The sequence below is a fragment of the Rattus norvegicus genome, chromosome 14 (assembly GCF_021556685.1).
Source record: "Rattus norvegicus strain SHRSP/BbbUtx chromosome 14, alternate assembly SHRSP_T2T, whole genome shotgun sequence".
Classification (NCBI taxonomy): Eukaryota; Metazoa; Chordata; class Mammalia; order Rodentia; family Muridae; genus Rattus; species Rattus norvegicus.
Genome location: NC_141547.1, coordinates 78,540,384 through 78,557,430, shown reverse-complemented (window position 1 = coordinate 78,557,430; position 17,047 = coordinate 78,540,384). Strand labels below are relative to the sequence as shown.

General features: G+C 43.2%; 1 protein-coding gene across 4 annotated transcripts in view; it reads right to left on the bottom strand.

Moving 5' to 3' along the window:
• The window catches only part of Kiaa0232 (KIAA0232 homolog), a 64,784-nt gene extending 48,870 nt beyond the window's left edge, over positions 1 to 15,914 (bottom strand). For 3 of the 4 annotated variants that reach the window (XM_087584312.1, XM_087584313.1, XM_087584315.1), the window contains exon 1: positions 15,816 to 15,907. The gene's annotated coding sequence lies outside the window, so the exon portion shown is untranslated. Of the gene's footprint in view, positions 1 to 15,815 lie in introns of all 4 variants that reach the window. The other variant, NM_001109388.1, reaches the window with a different exon arrangement.
• Between the last annotated feature and the right edge of the window lie 1,133 nt (positions 15,915 to 17,047).

Sequence of the window (17,047 nt, the reverse complement as noted above, 5' to 3'; positions counted from 1 at the left end):
ACTACAATTAATACCAGTAGCAAAACTACATACAGTTATGAAGTAAATAACTTATGGCTGGGGTCACCACACATGAGAAACTATTTGAAGAGTCACTGCATTAGGAAGGCTGAGAACCACTGTTGTAACAGGTGTCACCAGCCACGATGACTTCAAAGAGCAATATAAGAGAATATTATAAAAAAAGAAAATAACATTGTTAAAAATTAGCATTCTAGGGCTGGAGAGATGGCTCAGCGGTTAAAAGCACCCAACTGCTCTTCCAGAGGTCCTGAGTTCAATTCCCAGCAACCACATGGTGGCTCACAACCATCTGTAAAGAGATCCGATGCCCTCTTCTGGTGTATCTGAAGACAGCTACAGTGTACTTATATATAATAAATAAATCTTTTAAAAAAAAATAGCATTCTAGTTAAACAGGGGAAGTTTTAGTAGCACAAATGAATTAAAACTGTAAAAGAAAAGTGATTTGTAAAAGAGAAAGGTAATTACTCTTAGAAAGGTTTCAAACAGCCTGAGTGCTGTTGAAATGCTCCTGTCACCAGCAATGGGAATCTACTGTCTCCATAACTCCCGCAGGCCAGCATCTCTGCCAGCACACAGTCACCATCCTCATAGGCATGTCATAGGCACTTGGAGTCTAGGACATCCTTTCAGATACTTCTAGCTTCTAGGGTAGATTTCTTCATAAACGAGGCTGCAAGGTTTTCAGTGGATACTGACACTCTATGTCCTACTGAGCAGAATGCTTAGGCCTTAGCAGGTGATCAAAACTGTGGTGAAGGGTTGGGGATTTAGCTCAGTGGTAGAGCACTTGCCTAGCAAGCGCAAGGCCCTGGGTTCGGTCCCCAGCTCCGAAAAAAAGAAAAAGAAAAAAAAAAAAACTGTGGTGAACTAATGCTTTCATAATCCAAAAACAAGAGAATAAACTCTCAAAGAGAGGTTTGGGAAATAACAATGTAGTAGCATGTGGGAAAACACCTATGGTTACACTGTGTGTCTACCAATAGGGAGATTAAGACATGTCGACCAGGCTTTTAACTCACCTTTTATCACCCCACACGAAACACAGGCTCCCTACTGCCGGGCACTGTGCACAGCACTGGGAACACAAAGACAAGAGCCACCAGGTTTCCCCCTCACTATTACATCTAAGGGGTTGCCTCTGCACTATATGCCCCCACTCTGTTTAACTGGTCCTTCCTCACCACAGAGAGTGCACTGCTTGTTAACACGCCTGGCTCTCAAAGGTCTACATTACTTGCAACTGACTTTCACACAAATAGATGAATGGTGGATGGGGAGTTGGCTCAGCCGGTAAAGGCACTTGCCACCAAGCCTTATGATGACCTGAGTTCAATCTCTAGGACCCACATTGTGGAAGCTGAGAGTTATCCTCCATATGCATGCCTACAAAAACATACGTACACACAGATAAATGTACTTTTGAAATATAAATAAATGGAGAGGGAGGAAGAGAAGGAAAGGACACAGAAGAGATTAAAGGCAAAGACTCTAAGACTCTGGCTTTCAGAAACTGCTTTTTTAGGGTTTTTTTTTTGGGGGGGGGTGGCTGGGAATTCTAATCAGTGTCTGCTTAGAAAGCATGAAGTCTACTACCTGATGTAGTTACCCCACTTGTAAACAAGCCTTGCTACCTCCAACCTAAACACACTCTGTGCCTGGAAGGCATGAAGTGTACCCGTATGAAGTGTACATGTATATGAAGCAGTTTCACACTGGTAAACAAATCTTGCTTACTATTCCTGACCTTGACACACAATTTAAAGCTCACAAATCTCATTCTTTATAGAAGGCCCCAGCCTCTAAAGCCTATGTATACCCAAAAGAAGACTCTGGGGGAAATCTACAACCCAAACCAAAACTAACACTGGAAACAGCAAAGGGCTCTAACAGCTGATCCTGTCGGCTTGCTTCCTCTATGTATCTGAAAACTAAACAAAAATGCACAGTTTTCCAGACCTAGTTTTCTGCCCTACTGTAGAAACATGTCAAGTCTTAGGAAATGAATAAACCTTCTTTTTAAGATAATACAGTTAAAAACAACAACAACAACAACCCGCCACCTAGTATGTGGCCACATTCTTTCTATGCCAACGAGAAGAGCTGCATACAGACTAAGAAGCTCCATTTTTACTAGCCAAGTAGCTGAAACAAACTGATGATCTATACAAGTAAGCGTAGACGCCTCAATGATAATTAAATTCTTTTTATACCACAGGACTGTTCTTACACTACTATGTGATACTTAGTAAATACCTTATAAAATGGAAACCTAGAGTAGGCTGGCTTAATCTTTACATTCAGGATAGGGATGGTGGCTAGGGAAGCTTCTCTCTGCACTGGATAGCAGTTAATGCAGAGACTCATATCTGGTCAAACTGCTGAGAGTGACTGCTAAATGCTCAGCCCTAACGAGACAGTTGTATCTATTTCCCCCTCCCAAGGCTCAGGGAATACCATGGAAGAGGAAGAGAGGCTGGAAGGAATGTAGGAGCCAGAGGATGAGGAGATGCTGTGACAGGAAATGGACTGCACTCAAGAGCTCACTGTAGCTACAGTGTCCTGCATAAGGACAAGAGCCTTCACACCCAGGCAACACTCAGCAAGCAGCACTACTGGATTCAGTGGGATGCAAAAATAAACAAAAGGAAAAGAAGGGAAGTGGAGAATGGACTGCTTTAGGAGGTGTTAGAAAGAAATAGGGCAGAGAATTGGGGTGGTCATAATAAAAACACACTGTATAAAATTGTCAATGAATAAATAAAAGGATTGGTTTGTTTGTTTGTCTAGACAGATAGGGTTTCACCATGTAGGCCAGGATGTCCTGGAACTCACTGTGTAGACCAAGCTGGCCTCAAACTCACAGAGATCTGCCCGACTCTGCAGGCACTGTGATTAAAGGCAAGTATGACCATGCCCAGCTAAAAAAATATCCATGAAGAAGGAAGGAAGGAAGGAAAGAGGAGGAAGAGCACAAGGAAGAGGAGGAAGAGGAGTGTTTTAGAAGCACTTCTAAAAGCTTGGATGGGTGTCTACTAATGTCTCTGGTTTGAAAGCTACATACGGAAGAAAGAAAACCTGTGCACCTTCTCTAATGACCAGTGTAGATGCTCATTTCACTTAGATGTGTACCTCAGCAGGGCTGCAAAATCATAGTTTATATGCCATTTAAAAAATGTTCCTTTTCTCCAGCGGGGGCAAACCTCACACTCAACAGTTTACAGAATTAAAACCTTAAGTAAAAGATGACATTCAAAAGGAAGGGGAATGTATATAACTGAGATAGACAACTGTGTCCATGCAGAAAGTCACAGCTACCAACCAAAATTCCAAGGCAAAGGCAAAGTTCAGTGAGACAGAATCCTAAAAGATTTTTGGAGAAATAATGAAAGCAAAATACGGGTGGGTGAGAAGGTAAAGGTGCCTGCCTCACAAGCCTAGAAGCCTGAGTTCAATCCTAGAGTTCACATGGAGATGAGAGGAGAGAGCCAACTTCACAAAATCACCCTCTGACCACCCCTCTCTCTCTCACCTCCCTCACACACACCAAGTCATGCACCAACACATGTATACATAATACACACATTCACATACACTAACTTTTTAATAAAAAATTAAATTGTCTTTAATTTTAAAAATATGAAGACTATTGGAAAATTAAACTAAATTTTATAAACTTAAAACTTCAATTAGGAGAGATTAAAATTTTACTCTGAAAAATACATTTAGGTACATGCCTTTAATCCCAGGACTCAGGAGACAGAGGCAGGCAGATCTTTGTGAGTTCAAAGCCAGCCTCATCTACATAGTGAGTTCCAAGCCAGCCAGAGCTAGAGTGAAACTTTGTCTCAAAAAATTTTTTTTCTAAACAAGTTTACCTAGAAACAAAAAAGTTTTTGGAATGTCTGTAACTGTAAAGCATGAAACCTTAGAAGAGATTGGCAGGTATGTGAAAGCATTTACCCTTCACACCAGAGCAGAAAAGGACAAGTGTCTAGGATACCAACAATGCAGGACAAGGAAGGACAGGATCAGGACACCTGCCAGACCTTCCAGTATCCTGCCTGCTGGAGGTAAGAGACTAGAGAGCTATTTTCTTGCTACTGGAGTGACCAGACAAGCAATTCTTGCTGTGCAATTGACTGGTCAATGCTACAAAACAGGGTTGCAGTTAACTGACAGCTGTCAATCAAATTAATTCGTTTGGTTATTCCTGGTTCACAGCAAAGGTAGCACTTTTTTTTGTTTTGTTTTGTTTGGGCTTTTTTGTTTTTTTCCCCAGGATACACTGTGAAACCAGTCTTGCATTGCTTCATAGGAACCTGTTATCTTTCTGTTTTCTCAGCCATGGATGTTCCTCCATAAAACTTACTCTGCTAAAGTTAAAACCATTGTATCAAATAATATTAGCTCATAAAGTGCATATAATTTTCAGTGTGAAACTGTATCCTGTTAAAGTACCTAGGCATAAAACTTCTACAGCTGTGAAATGTAAAACATACTAAGCCTACATATATGCAGGCAAAACATTCATTCACATGAAAAAATTAAAATAAAGAATACGGTTTTTTAAAAGGGTTTTTTTTTTTTTTGGTTCTTTTTTTTTTTTTTTTTTTTTTTTCGGAGCTGGGGACCGAACCCAGGGCCTTGCGCTTCCTAGGCAACCGCTCTACCACTGAGCTAAACCCCCAACCCCTAAAAGGGTTTTTTTTTTTTTATTTATTATATATAAGTACACTGTAGCTGCCTTCAGACACACCAGAAGAGGGTGTCAGATATCATTACAGATGGCTGTGAGCCACCATGTGGTTGCTGGGATTTGAACTCAGGACCTCTGGGAGAGCAGTTAGTGCTCTTAACCACTGAGTCATCTCTCCACCCCCAAATAAGAATAAGTTTTATGGGCTGGAGAGATGACTTAGCAGTTGAGAAAGATTGCTAATCTTCTGGAGGGCCCAGTCCAGTACCCGGTAAGAACATCAGGCAGCTCAATTACCTGTAATTCCAGCTTATGGGCTGGGCACCTGCACATGTGTTACAAATACAAAGATACACACACTCAAGTAAAATAGCAAATCTTTTATTAAAACAACAACAGCAACAAGTAAGCTTTCTAACAACTACTTACACCCAAAACTATATCATGGAAAATGACACTGCAGTGGAAACCTCAGTCACCAGCCATCCCTCTCCACCATATGGCAATGTATGAAACACTCTCAATGGGACTACCTACCTTAATTTTGAATCTCCAAAAACTGTGAGCCAATTAAATCTCTTTTATTTGCAAAAAGGCTACCTTAGATACTTCATAAAAACAATAAAGAAACAAATAAACACACACATACAAAACCCTTTAACAAAGTGAACTTTAACTTTAGCTTTTCCTAGCATTTCTTCAGAGTCTAACAAAAGACGGCAACAAAAATATAGACAGGTACAGCAGCATGCCTGGAATTGCAGCAACCTGGAAGGATGAGGCAGGAAAAGCCCAAGTCTGGGGACACATGTGGAGAATCACCCCCCAAAAGACGCAGTTGAACTTAACTCTGAAATAGAAACGCATTGGCTGTTACTTCAAAGGTACTTTAGTAAACACAGCTGAGTGTGAAACAGACTCCAGGGTGAGAGCAAAACAAATCCCTCCCTACTCATTTAAACACCTTCATCCCAACTACATACCTCTAACATGTTCATGTGTATACACACACACACACACACACACACACACACACACACACCTGAAGTGCACTGTGGCATAGTTCTTTTAACTCATTTACCCTCATGTATTTTACATACCATAGAACCGACTGTCAGCTCATGTTAAATACTTACTTGGCCACACCTCATGTCCTCGCTCAGCCCCCCCACCCCAAGTTCTTAGAATTCATTCATTCACTACTCAGGCTAGAAGCATGCACGCACAGAGAAGATCATCAAGCATTCTGTATTCACTGCCCTAACGCCTTTATTTGTAACTCAGACACTAGCAATACACGTTCATCTTCTGAAATAACACTATCAATGCCAAATCTCTGGAACAGGTTTTAAGCTATTAGTAATACACAAATTCCAATGATTAAGAAAAACAATAATCACAAAATAGCCAATAAAAGAAATTCCCATTAATATGCTCCTCTAAGGAAGAAGCTCCGTGTTATACTGGATCCAACAGGTACGACTTTTGAAGACTTAATTAGTATGGCACATAAATGGCATCATCAATATTTAAAGTGTCAACATTCGAATGTAATTCCTCACTTATCTGATCCAAAGCCAATGCTGGGGTGAGGGTGGGGTGATACTGACAAGAGACAGAATGGTATGAACAATGCTTTGCAACAGGAAGAAGAATTAAAGGTCTCAACAGCTACTCCAAATACATTCTGGAAGATTAAAGTTATAAAAACAACAGGTAATTCAAACAACTCTGATTTCCCACTAAACTTCCTAAGCCATATACAAAAACCTGCTTACCTACAGATAACCTTATTTTCAAGATAGTTTAAGATTCCATATTGACTGTGAACAAAAGCCCACTCCAGTTCTTCCCTAAGCCAAATAAGAAATGTAAGTACAGGGGGATGGAGAGATGGCACAGTGGTTAAGAACACTGACTGCTCTTCCAGAGGTCCTGAGTTCAAATCTCAGCAACCATATGGTAGCTCACAACCATCTGTAATGGGATCTGATGCCCTCTTCTGGTGTGTCTGAAGACAGTGACAGTATACTCATATAAAATAAATAAATAAATAAATTTTTAAAAAAAGGAAATATAGGTACAGCTAGAGAGATGACTTCTACTTTATAAACATGTGTTAGAACTAAATCTGTGGGCACTGTAATAATAAGGTAAACACATACCTTTAATGCCAGCACTCAGAAGGCAGAGGGAGGCAGATCTTGGCGAGTTTGAAGCCAGCCTGTCCTACATACCAAGTTCCAGAACAGTCAGAGCTACCCAGACAGACCCTGTCTCAAAAACAAAACAAATCTAAACAATCAACCAACTCAAAAGTATGATTTGAACCTGGTATATCCTTTGCAGATTCCTATTTAAACTGTTTGGTTCCCAGCTGGTGGCATGAGTTGATAGCTGTAGAAAAAAGGTGTGTGGCTGTGGTAGCATATCCTAGCACCTAGAGAGGCAGAGGAGGAAGTTCCTGTGAATTTGAGGCCAGTTTGATCTACAGAGTGAGTTTCAGGACAGCCAGGATTACACAGAGAAACCCTGTCTCAAAATACAAAAACAAAACAAAACAAAACAAAAAACCCCAAGAAAAGTGTATTTCTATTAAAGAGACTGGAAGCCATAAGGCCTGTCATTAGACAGTGGGAAACTGACCAAACTCACCTATGACAGTGGCTTAGTTAGGGTTTTACAGCTGTAAACAGACACCATGACCAAGGCAAATCTTATAAAGGACAACATACAACATTTAATTGGGGCTGGCTTACAGGTTCAGAGGTTCAGTCCATCATCATCAAGGCTGGAACATGGCAGCAACTAGGCAGACCTGGTACAGAAGGAGCTGAGAGTTCTACATCTTCTTCTGAAGGCTGCTAGTGGAAGACTGACTTCCAAGCAGCTAGGGTGAGGGTCTTAAGTCCATGCCCTCAGTGACACACCAACTCCAATAGGGCCACACCTCCTAATAGTGCCATTCCCTGGACCAAGCATATATAAACTATCACAAACAGGGTGCATGGGAACAAAACTATAAATTCCAGTGAAAGGCTTTCCTTTGATGGAAGTTAGGGGGTTATTTTCCTAGGTCCAGCCATCCAAGCACTCAAAAGCCATCTATGGATGTGCTCCAAATAAACCTGTGACTGACTGAATTGGAGGCAAGCCACATGATGGATACTGGTTTTGCAGGTATGCAGAAGGGTACAGTTACAGAGATATCGAGGCTTGCTTCTACTCAGATTTGTTGGGAAGCCCAGACAATGTGTAACAAAGTTAGATTCCTTGAGTAACTATGCATAAAATTTGTGAGGGGGAAGCCTAAGTCACAACAGAGACATCAAGATATTGGAGACGCCAGAAGCATGGAACATCTGTCGTAGAAAGATACTAAACGGAACCAGAACAAAAGAAGGATCATGTGGAGTGGGATAGCAAGGTCACAAAACAGAGCTACCTGGGCCACTGAAGCTCAGATCACATCACCACCTGGCCTAGCAATGACAGGACTTACTGTTTGCCAACTAAGTTTCAACTTTGCTGTGGTCCACCCTTCCTTGCTATTTCTCCATTCTGTTTCCTCCCTTTTAGAATGATTTATTATGTCATTGTACACAAAAGTGTGTAATTTCATTCGTGAAATTTTACAGTCATGTTACAAGGCACCTGTACTTTTCTCATTGCTGTAACAAAATATCTGACAAAAGTATCTTAAAGAAGGATTCACTTGGCTCAGTCCAAGGACCCAGTCCATGCTGACAGGGAAAGCAGGGCAGCAGTATAAGGTGGATGGCTAGCCACATGCTGTCTGCAGGCAGGAAACTAATCGATGATCGATGGTGCTCAGCTTGTTTTCTTTTTCATCCAGTCCTAGACCTCACCTGTGGGATGGACCACCCATATTCTGGGTGGTCAATTAAACCTCTGTGAAAACATTCTCACAGATATGTCCAGACCTTTGTTTCCTAAGTAATTCTAAATCTAATCAACAATGAAGATTAATCATCACAAAAGGAAGCACTAACAACTAAGAGACTACTTGAATCTCATAGAGATATCAGACATTTTTATAACTTCTTTTGGAAATTACAGTATAATTATATCATTTCTCCCCTTCTCTTTCCTCCCTTCAAACCTTCCCAGGCACTCCCTTCTTGTCTCTCAAATTCATGACTTTTTTTTCCTTTACATTCTGTCTTGTTTTTACACATATACATTCATAAACAAATTCATGTATTTTTTTCTAGATATATAAATACAACCTGTTCAGTCTGTATGTTACCTGTGTGTATATGGTCTCAGGGCTGACTACTTGGCACCAGACTTTTAAATAATGTCAAAACTGTTAAGAAGTTGAATTTGAACTAAATGCATTGTGCATAATGAGATGGCCATGAATCTTGGAGCACTAAAAGCCAAATGTTAGGAACTGAGTATGAACTACCCCCCACTGGCTCATGTTCTGAATGTCTGGCCCCTCGCTATTGGGACTACTTGAAAGAAGGTCATCAGGGCAGGAGTGACTTTGGGATTATGTTATCCCTGTCCATTTCCTGTCTGGCTTTCCACTTGCTGGTTTGCTGTGATATGAACAGCCTCCACCATATGCTCCTGCCTCCATGAAGTGAAGTGTCCCCACATGCTGACCCTAGAAGAACTAAAATCCTATGAATCCATGTTTTCACCAGGTACTGTGGTAACAGCAACACCTAAGTAACTAAGGCACCAAGCTCTAGTCTTTTCTACACCTGCTCAAACAAGCTGAAAGCTGCCCCTTACTGACACATCTGCTTTATATTGGGCCCTGCACTGAGTCACAGTGCTCTCCCAGAAAGCTACTTTGACCCAAGCCCAGTCCTTCTGAAATCAGATTACCAAGTGATTCTGAGTTAATTCAGTTAAATATCTAATGAATGAATACTGTGCAAAAACATTATACTGCATAGTAGGAGGAATCATCAAATAGGAGTCTCCCCTCTTCCCTAAAGACATTAAGATTTAGGAGATGCCTCCATGCAAAACCTAAAATGTCATAAGCAAACAACAACAATAACAAAACAACTTGAGCAACTAGACTAGGGATGGATCAGCAATTAAGAGCACTTACTACTCTTATAGAAGATCCAGGTATGGGGGATGGGATAGGGGGCTTATGTCTGGGAAACTGGGAAAGGGAATAACATTTGAAATGTAAATAAAAAAAATACAATAATAAAAAAAGAAGACAATCCAGGTATAGTTCCCAGCACACCTACTGAGCAGCTTGCAACTCCCTGTAACTCCAGTTCCAGTGAATCTGATGCCCTTTTTGCCCTCCATAAGCAGCTGCACACATGTGGTACATACAAATTCAAACATGCACATAAAACAAATTATAATTATTAAGTTGGAAAAAATGTATTAGAGAGCAAAGAGTCAATTCTAAAAATCAGGTTACAGAAGTACAAAGAATATTTCAGTGAACTCTTCAAGATTCCAATAGCTTGATGGATGGAAAGGACAAATCAGGAACTAGACAGTCATGAGATGACCAGCAATTCAAGCTAAGGTGTAAGGTGCAGTGGCTTCAATCTGCAATGTCCCCGCCGGCTCTGCGGGTTAGTGGCACTTTACTGGGAAGTGCTGGAAATCTCAGGAGCAAGGTTTAGCTGGAGGAAGTAGGTCATTTTGATATACCTTAGGGATACCTTATCTGTCCATCTCTCATCACCCACCTCCTCTCCTCCTCTCCCCTTCTCTTTTCCTGGCTATCAGGAGATGAGAAAATTTGCTCCACCACATGTCTTCCACCATGAGGGTACTGAAACCACAAATCAACACAAACTTTTCTCCCACTTAAGTTGCACATGTCAGATGAAAGTCTAATACAGAAAATTGGCCCCAGAAAAGTGAGGTCATTGCTGTCTGCTGCTGGTGTGGGTCAGAAGCCATTGACCCAGTCTTACAGCAGGAATATGAAAGACTTTAGAAAAACAAGCCAGAGCCAAGAGTCCTGTTAGTAGAACTTAATGGACAATTTTGGCGGGAGCTCAGAAGACCAAAACCCACTAAGAATGGGGACATTAAAGACAGGTTTCAGACAGCCAAGACCGCTGAAAACTGGACTAGAAACTGTACATGTTACATTATAATAAAGAAGGTATCTAAGTTTTATCCATTTACTAAGACACTAAACTCCACGACAGGCTGAGTTTATGAGTGACCCACTGGAAATCGCAAAGGAATGAGGTTTACTAACAGCTCTTAACATTTATAATGAGAAAAAAAGCAACAAAGACTGAAAAACTTGCAACAGAAAAGTTGGGACCAAAGAAAGTCACTATTGAAGAATTAAAGAGCTGAGGATTATCATCAAGACAAAAGGTGTCTCCAGGGCATCTTAAGCGCTGGCCAAACCCCACACATCACAGGCTCAAGGAGAGTAAAGCATAAACTAATTTAGAATACATCTTTCTCCAGATGCTCTGGAGGCTGCTGTAGCTATGGTCTCAGGGAGCCAGGCTACTACTGTAACTGGCAGCAAATCTTTGCACTTCCAAGTGATGCTGGGTTAGCAGGTGAGCAAAGTAAAGCCACAGAGGTTTCCCCTCAGATTTCAAAGAAAAGCCTAAGAGGTCAAGAAATGTGTAATGAGATTAGGGTCCCTGCACTATGACAGTCCAAACCATCATTGAGTGGAGTCAACCCAAGAAAGTTCACATGGGCTGCATGCAAACAGCAAAGCCAAACAGCAGGCTGTCCAAACCCACTGGAGCTTACAACACACTTCTGAAGACAGGCACGGAGCAACGAGCTTTAAAGTTTGCCCTGTTGGATTTTGATCTTGCTTCAGTCCATACACTCCTTACCAGCTATTCCATTCCACTTTTTAGAATGGAAATGTTTACTCTGTGTCCTTGTGTGTGTGACTTTCTCTTTCATTTTACAGGGACTCATAGCTGAGAGACTGCCTCAAGTCTTAGAAGAGACTTTGGACTTTTGAGCAATGTTGAAATGTAATACATTGGGGACTCTTGAGATAGAGTAAATATAAAAAATACATTTTGGGGCTCAGGGTGGAATGTTATAAATCTGAAATGTGCCCCTTGGGCTTATTTGAACATTTGATCTCCAGCTGAGGGAAATATTTTTGAAGGTGCTGAAAACATCAGAAGGTGAGACTTAACAGAAAGAAGTAGGTCATTGGAGGCATGTCCTTGGGGTATCTGTCTCTGCGCCCCCTGTCTGTCTGTTTTTCTTTGCTTCCTGGCTTCCATTAGGTTGAGATCTCCAAGCTACCATATCTATCCTCTGTCACAATGGACTAAAATCTCAGAACCATAAGCCAAACAGAACTTCCGTCCCAGAAGTTGTTTATGTCAGGTGTTCTGGGAGCTGCCTAACTTATGAAGTACAAGAAGACATACAGCTTCAGACATAACTAAAAGAATAAGCACCGGTGGCGGCAATGCTTTGAGAGTCCATTCTTAATCCTTTTGATACTGCCTCTTAGTCAAGGGAAGAGAGTAAATGCATTCTTTCCTAGAGACCAGCCATAGTTTCAGAGGGTAGAGCAGTGGAACCAGGGAGGAAAGCGTTCAAGGAAGATAGATAAGAAGTGCATAGAGGAACAGGGGATGTAAGTGAGCTGGTAGAGTGCTTATCTAGAACACATGATGCCCCTGGTTTAATCCTAAACACTACAAGAAAAAGGAAAAAAGGAGGGGAACAGGAACAACAAAAGCACAAATACAGAGCTGGTAAAAATCTGATACTTCGGCTCAGCAGTTAAGTAATTATACTTACTGCTCTTCCGGAGGACTAGAGTACAGTGCCCAGCTCCCAAGTCAGGCAGATCACAATGGCCTGTAACTATGGCTCCAAAGAAATCAAATATCATCTTCTGGTATCCAAGGGAAGAATATGCATATACATGCATATAAATAAAAATAAATCTTGCTTTAAAAAAAATCTGGAGCTGGAGGTTCAAAGGTTAAGAGCACTGACTGCTCTTCTAGAGGTCCTGAGTTCAAATCCCAGCAACCAGATGGTGGATCACAACCATCTGTAATGAGATTTGGCGCCCGCTTCTGGTGTGTTTGAAGACAGCTACAGTGTACTTATAGAGAATAAATAAATAAATCTTAAAAAAAAAAAAATCTGGTACTTGAAACAGCCCCCAGAGCCAGCAAGATGGCTCCGTGGATAAAGGCACTCATCAAGCAAGCCTGGAAACCTGAGTTCAATCCCTAGAACCCAGCTCACTGCAAAGCAAGACATGAGATTTCTTGTTTCACAGAAAGACTGAAGGTCAAGAGATATAACAAGCTTGCCCATGGTGACCCAGGAAGCAAGAGAGGGACTGAAATATAACTCAGGCCTTTCCAATCCAGTACTAATGGGTTAATAAGCAAGTCTTCTTGAAAGCAATAATATTTTATATTTAATTTCCACAAAAGAAACATTTTAAGAAAAAGCATGTCATCCAGCCACAAGGCTACAGCAAGGAGGAATTCATCTGAAGGACTTCCCAAAGCTCCAGAGAGGATACAGTATCTTATAAGAAATTTTAGAACTAGAGAAGCAGAAGTGAGGTACACTCAGATCGGAAGAAAGAGTATAAATCAAGAACGTCTGAAACTGCTTGGCACGTTCAGAGTAGCATCAGTCTTAGCAAGATAATGTGGAAAGGAGGTGGCCAGTATAGGATGACAGTGCTGCACCGCAAGGGACCTCCAACACTGTTATTACAACTGCATTCTAAGCTCCAAATCACAGGTGCTTAGAAGCCCACAGGACTAGAGACTGCCATGTGTTTGGGAAAGAGAATCCTGGAAGCCAGGCAGAGAGAAAGCAACAGTGGCCTGAAGACAACTGACTGCTTCCCACCAGCAGGGGAATGTGAGGACTTGAACTATCACCACTAACACAGCATTTTAAGAGCTTGAGTAAGGATGAAATTACTTCACATCCTCCCTCTCTGCCTATCTATCCTGCAAGACAGGTTATCACCATTCTTCCCATTTCACAGATGACAAAACTAGCTCAGAGGCCATTAACTGCTCCAAGTCAAATGATGCAAAACCAGGGGCAAAGCTCAGGCTTGGTGCATTTCCACACAAGAGGAATAGCAAGCCCAACGCCTTTAAAGAGCCCTGGTATAAAACCAGGCACAGAGGAAGCTACATAACAAATGGGAACAAGCGAAAACACCATTAAGTTTCTTTTTTTAACGTTCATAAATTGTATATCAAATACACCAACCATCCTTTAAACAGATTTGCCTTGTTAAATGTTGCCATGTTAAAAATATTTACCCTTCTGTTCAAAGAACAATACACGTATCTCTATGACACTAAGTAAGAACAAAACTCTCCTCTTGATATCTCACTGGCCAAGGCAGCACTTTCTTAGTGAAAATAGGCTCATAAAAAATCTGTTACACTCAACTTGAAGCCCTATTTTATTTTACATTTTGAGAATTTAATACTGAGCTTCATCTGGGCTACATCCCGAGCCCTAATTACTTTTTAAATGATTAAACATTTGTGGAATCCCAGCGATGGGGAAGCTGAGACGGGAGGATCCCTGAAGCTTGCTGGCCAGCAAACCTTGCTGAATTGGTGAGCTCCAAGTTCAGTGAGAGACCCTGACTCAAATCCCCGCATTTCAAAGTCAGAGGCAGTCATATCTCTAAAGTTCTTGGCCAGCCAAGTCTAGCCTATCTCAAAAATGACACCTTAGGGCTTGAGAGATGGCTCAGTGATTAAGAGCACTGGACGGTCTTCCACAGGACCCAGGGTTCAATTCCCAGCAATTGCACAGTGGCTCACAACTGTCTGTAACTCCAGTTCCAGGGGATCTGACACCCCTACACAGATATACATGCAGGTAAAATACCAATACACATTAAATAAATATTTTTAAAACAATTCTAAAAAAACACCTGATATTGATCACTGGCCTCCACACATAAATATACATGCACCCAAACACATACATAAATACATACATAATTAAAATTCGATGTTTGGATAAGAGAAGATAGTGGGGAAGTATGATAAAGGTACATTATATAGATATATGAATGAACTTGTGCGAGAACACATTTTAAAAGTACATCATTCGGCAAGAGTAGCAACTAAATATACAATAATAAATATTAACTGCAAGAAGCCTCTGTGGGTATTTCAAATGCACAGTTCCAGAATGGTTTTTGTCGTAAAGATCCTGAGACCTAGTTAAGAATGGTTCAGCCCAAAATATCTGCGGGCGAATATTTGACCTTCAGAATGCAGAGTGACAGATTTTTTTTTTCCCTTTCCTTTAAATCTGAAGCCTCTAAACCCGACAAAGTGTCATGCAACGGGTCCTATACTGTTGGCAGAAATCCTGAGTGGGGTTTTCATTGCACTGTCTTTTCCATGGCATCACCTGTTATCCAAACTGCTCGTCCCCAGCTCCTCAGCAATCCTCTCCTACCGTTTCCTTAGCAAGTCAAGAGCCAGAAATGCAAAATGCATTGTCAGTTACTTGGGCAACGAGGCAAAGTCTACGATGCAGATGAGAACCAAGAACCCTATTTAGTAAATGATTCCAGAGTCGCATGTCCCCTTCCCCAGCTTATCTCCATCTCACTTTTCTTGGTTAAACCTTTAAGGTTTGTCTACAGAAGGGCAAACACTGAAGGGAGGGGTTGCCAGGTTTGGGGGTCTGCTCCCCATTGCTCGTCCTGTCCTCTACGCAGCGCGCTCAGCCCTGGCCAAGCGGTGGACGCCGGGAGCTCCAGGGACACCGGCCGGAAGCCGGGCCGCGAGGGTCCGGGCGGTGGCGCGCGCAGGCCGGCGATTCCAGGGCCTGTCACTTCTGCCCCCGGCCGTCACCTTCTCGGACCCCGCGCCATAGGCCCGCGTGCCCGCCACTCACCGAGCCGCGCCCGCCCCCGACCGCCGAAGGACAAAGCTGAGGGCGCCGGGCGAGGCTCGGCCGCTGTCCTCAGGCCGGGCCGCCTCAGCCCGCCGCGGCCCATTGTGCGCACTCATCGCACGCCGCCCGCGGGGTCCCCGAGTCGGACATCCCTCGGGCCAGCCCCCCGCCGCGGCTCCGCTCCCGGCACCCCGCCTACCTGCCAAGGCTACCGGGTGGGCGCCTCTCCTTGCGCTCCGAGGGCTGCAGGCGGCTGCCGAGCGCCGGGCGGCCCTGGCCTGCGCCTTACGTAAAGCGGCGGCGGCCCCAGCGCCAGGCGGCGGAGGGCGGGAGGCGGCGCGCAGCAGCCGCTCCGCTGCGTTACCTGGCAACGGCCTCAGCGCCCGGCCAGCCAACGCCGGGTTCCGTATCCTTCCGCCCAGGCGCCGGGATTACATCAGCGCGCCGGGGCTCCGCCCTCGTGATGTGGGTGAGGGAGTAGCAGGCACACAGGTCTGGGTTCTGGGGTGCTGAAGATCCTGACACCGCAAGGGCGGCCTGGGGATCTGAGACTTTGAAGCTTCACCAGGTCCTGAGAGAGGGCGCCAGGGTCGGTGACCTCCGCTGGGGCACTCGGGCCGGGCTTTGCCGAACCCTTCCAACATGCACCCCCACGTTACACCTGTCCGCGCCCCCTCTTCCCTCTTCGCCACGTCCTGGGATGGCTGGAGTGGGCGGCTTAACATAAAGACTTCAATTAAAAAAAAAGTGACATGGCTTTTTTATGTTATTATTAAGTAGGCAAAAAATAAAAGACCTTCTGGAAGATTCGGAAGTGGGAGCCAAAAATGTGCACTAACCTTTTAGTCAAAAGCCTCTTCCCACCTACTCACCTTCCCTAAATGTGACTCCTAGGCTCTTCTAGAAAAGCAGATGTAGATGTCAGAAGTACTAGGAAGGAAAAACCTGAAATGTGCCTTTCTATACAAAGGCAAGAACAGGTCCGGAAGGGGAGTGACCTGCATACAGTTCATCAAACTCATTGAGCACCGCCAGGCACCAGGCCCTGCTCTTGGATTCAGAGCCTGAAACTCAGGCTCAGCTCAGGCTTCTGGGAGGAGGGGAGAACTGAAAGTACTTTTCTGCTGAAGTAGGCTGGACTCTGTATGCAAGCCAAGGTCAGGAGCCTAAAAGAACTGTCGTTTCATTGAATCCATACTGTTTCCAAGTGCAAACATCTTTTCACTCTCTCAGAGAAACCCAAGGTAAAGCCTTATTGGCCCATTTCACTGGTAAGAAGAGAGACTCTGAACAGGCTGCTGAATGGATGGCTGCTGGGTGGAGGCAGAATTTGAGCCCAAGGCCCTTGGCTCTGTTGTCTGGAGATCTTTTTCTTCAGCCAATTCTTACCCTTCCTCAGTTTGCTCCCTGTTTTGTTGCCTCGGGGTTCAT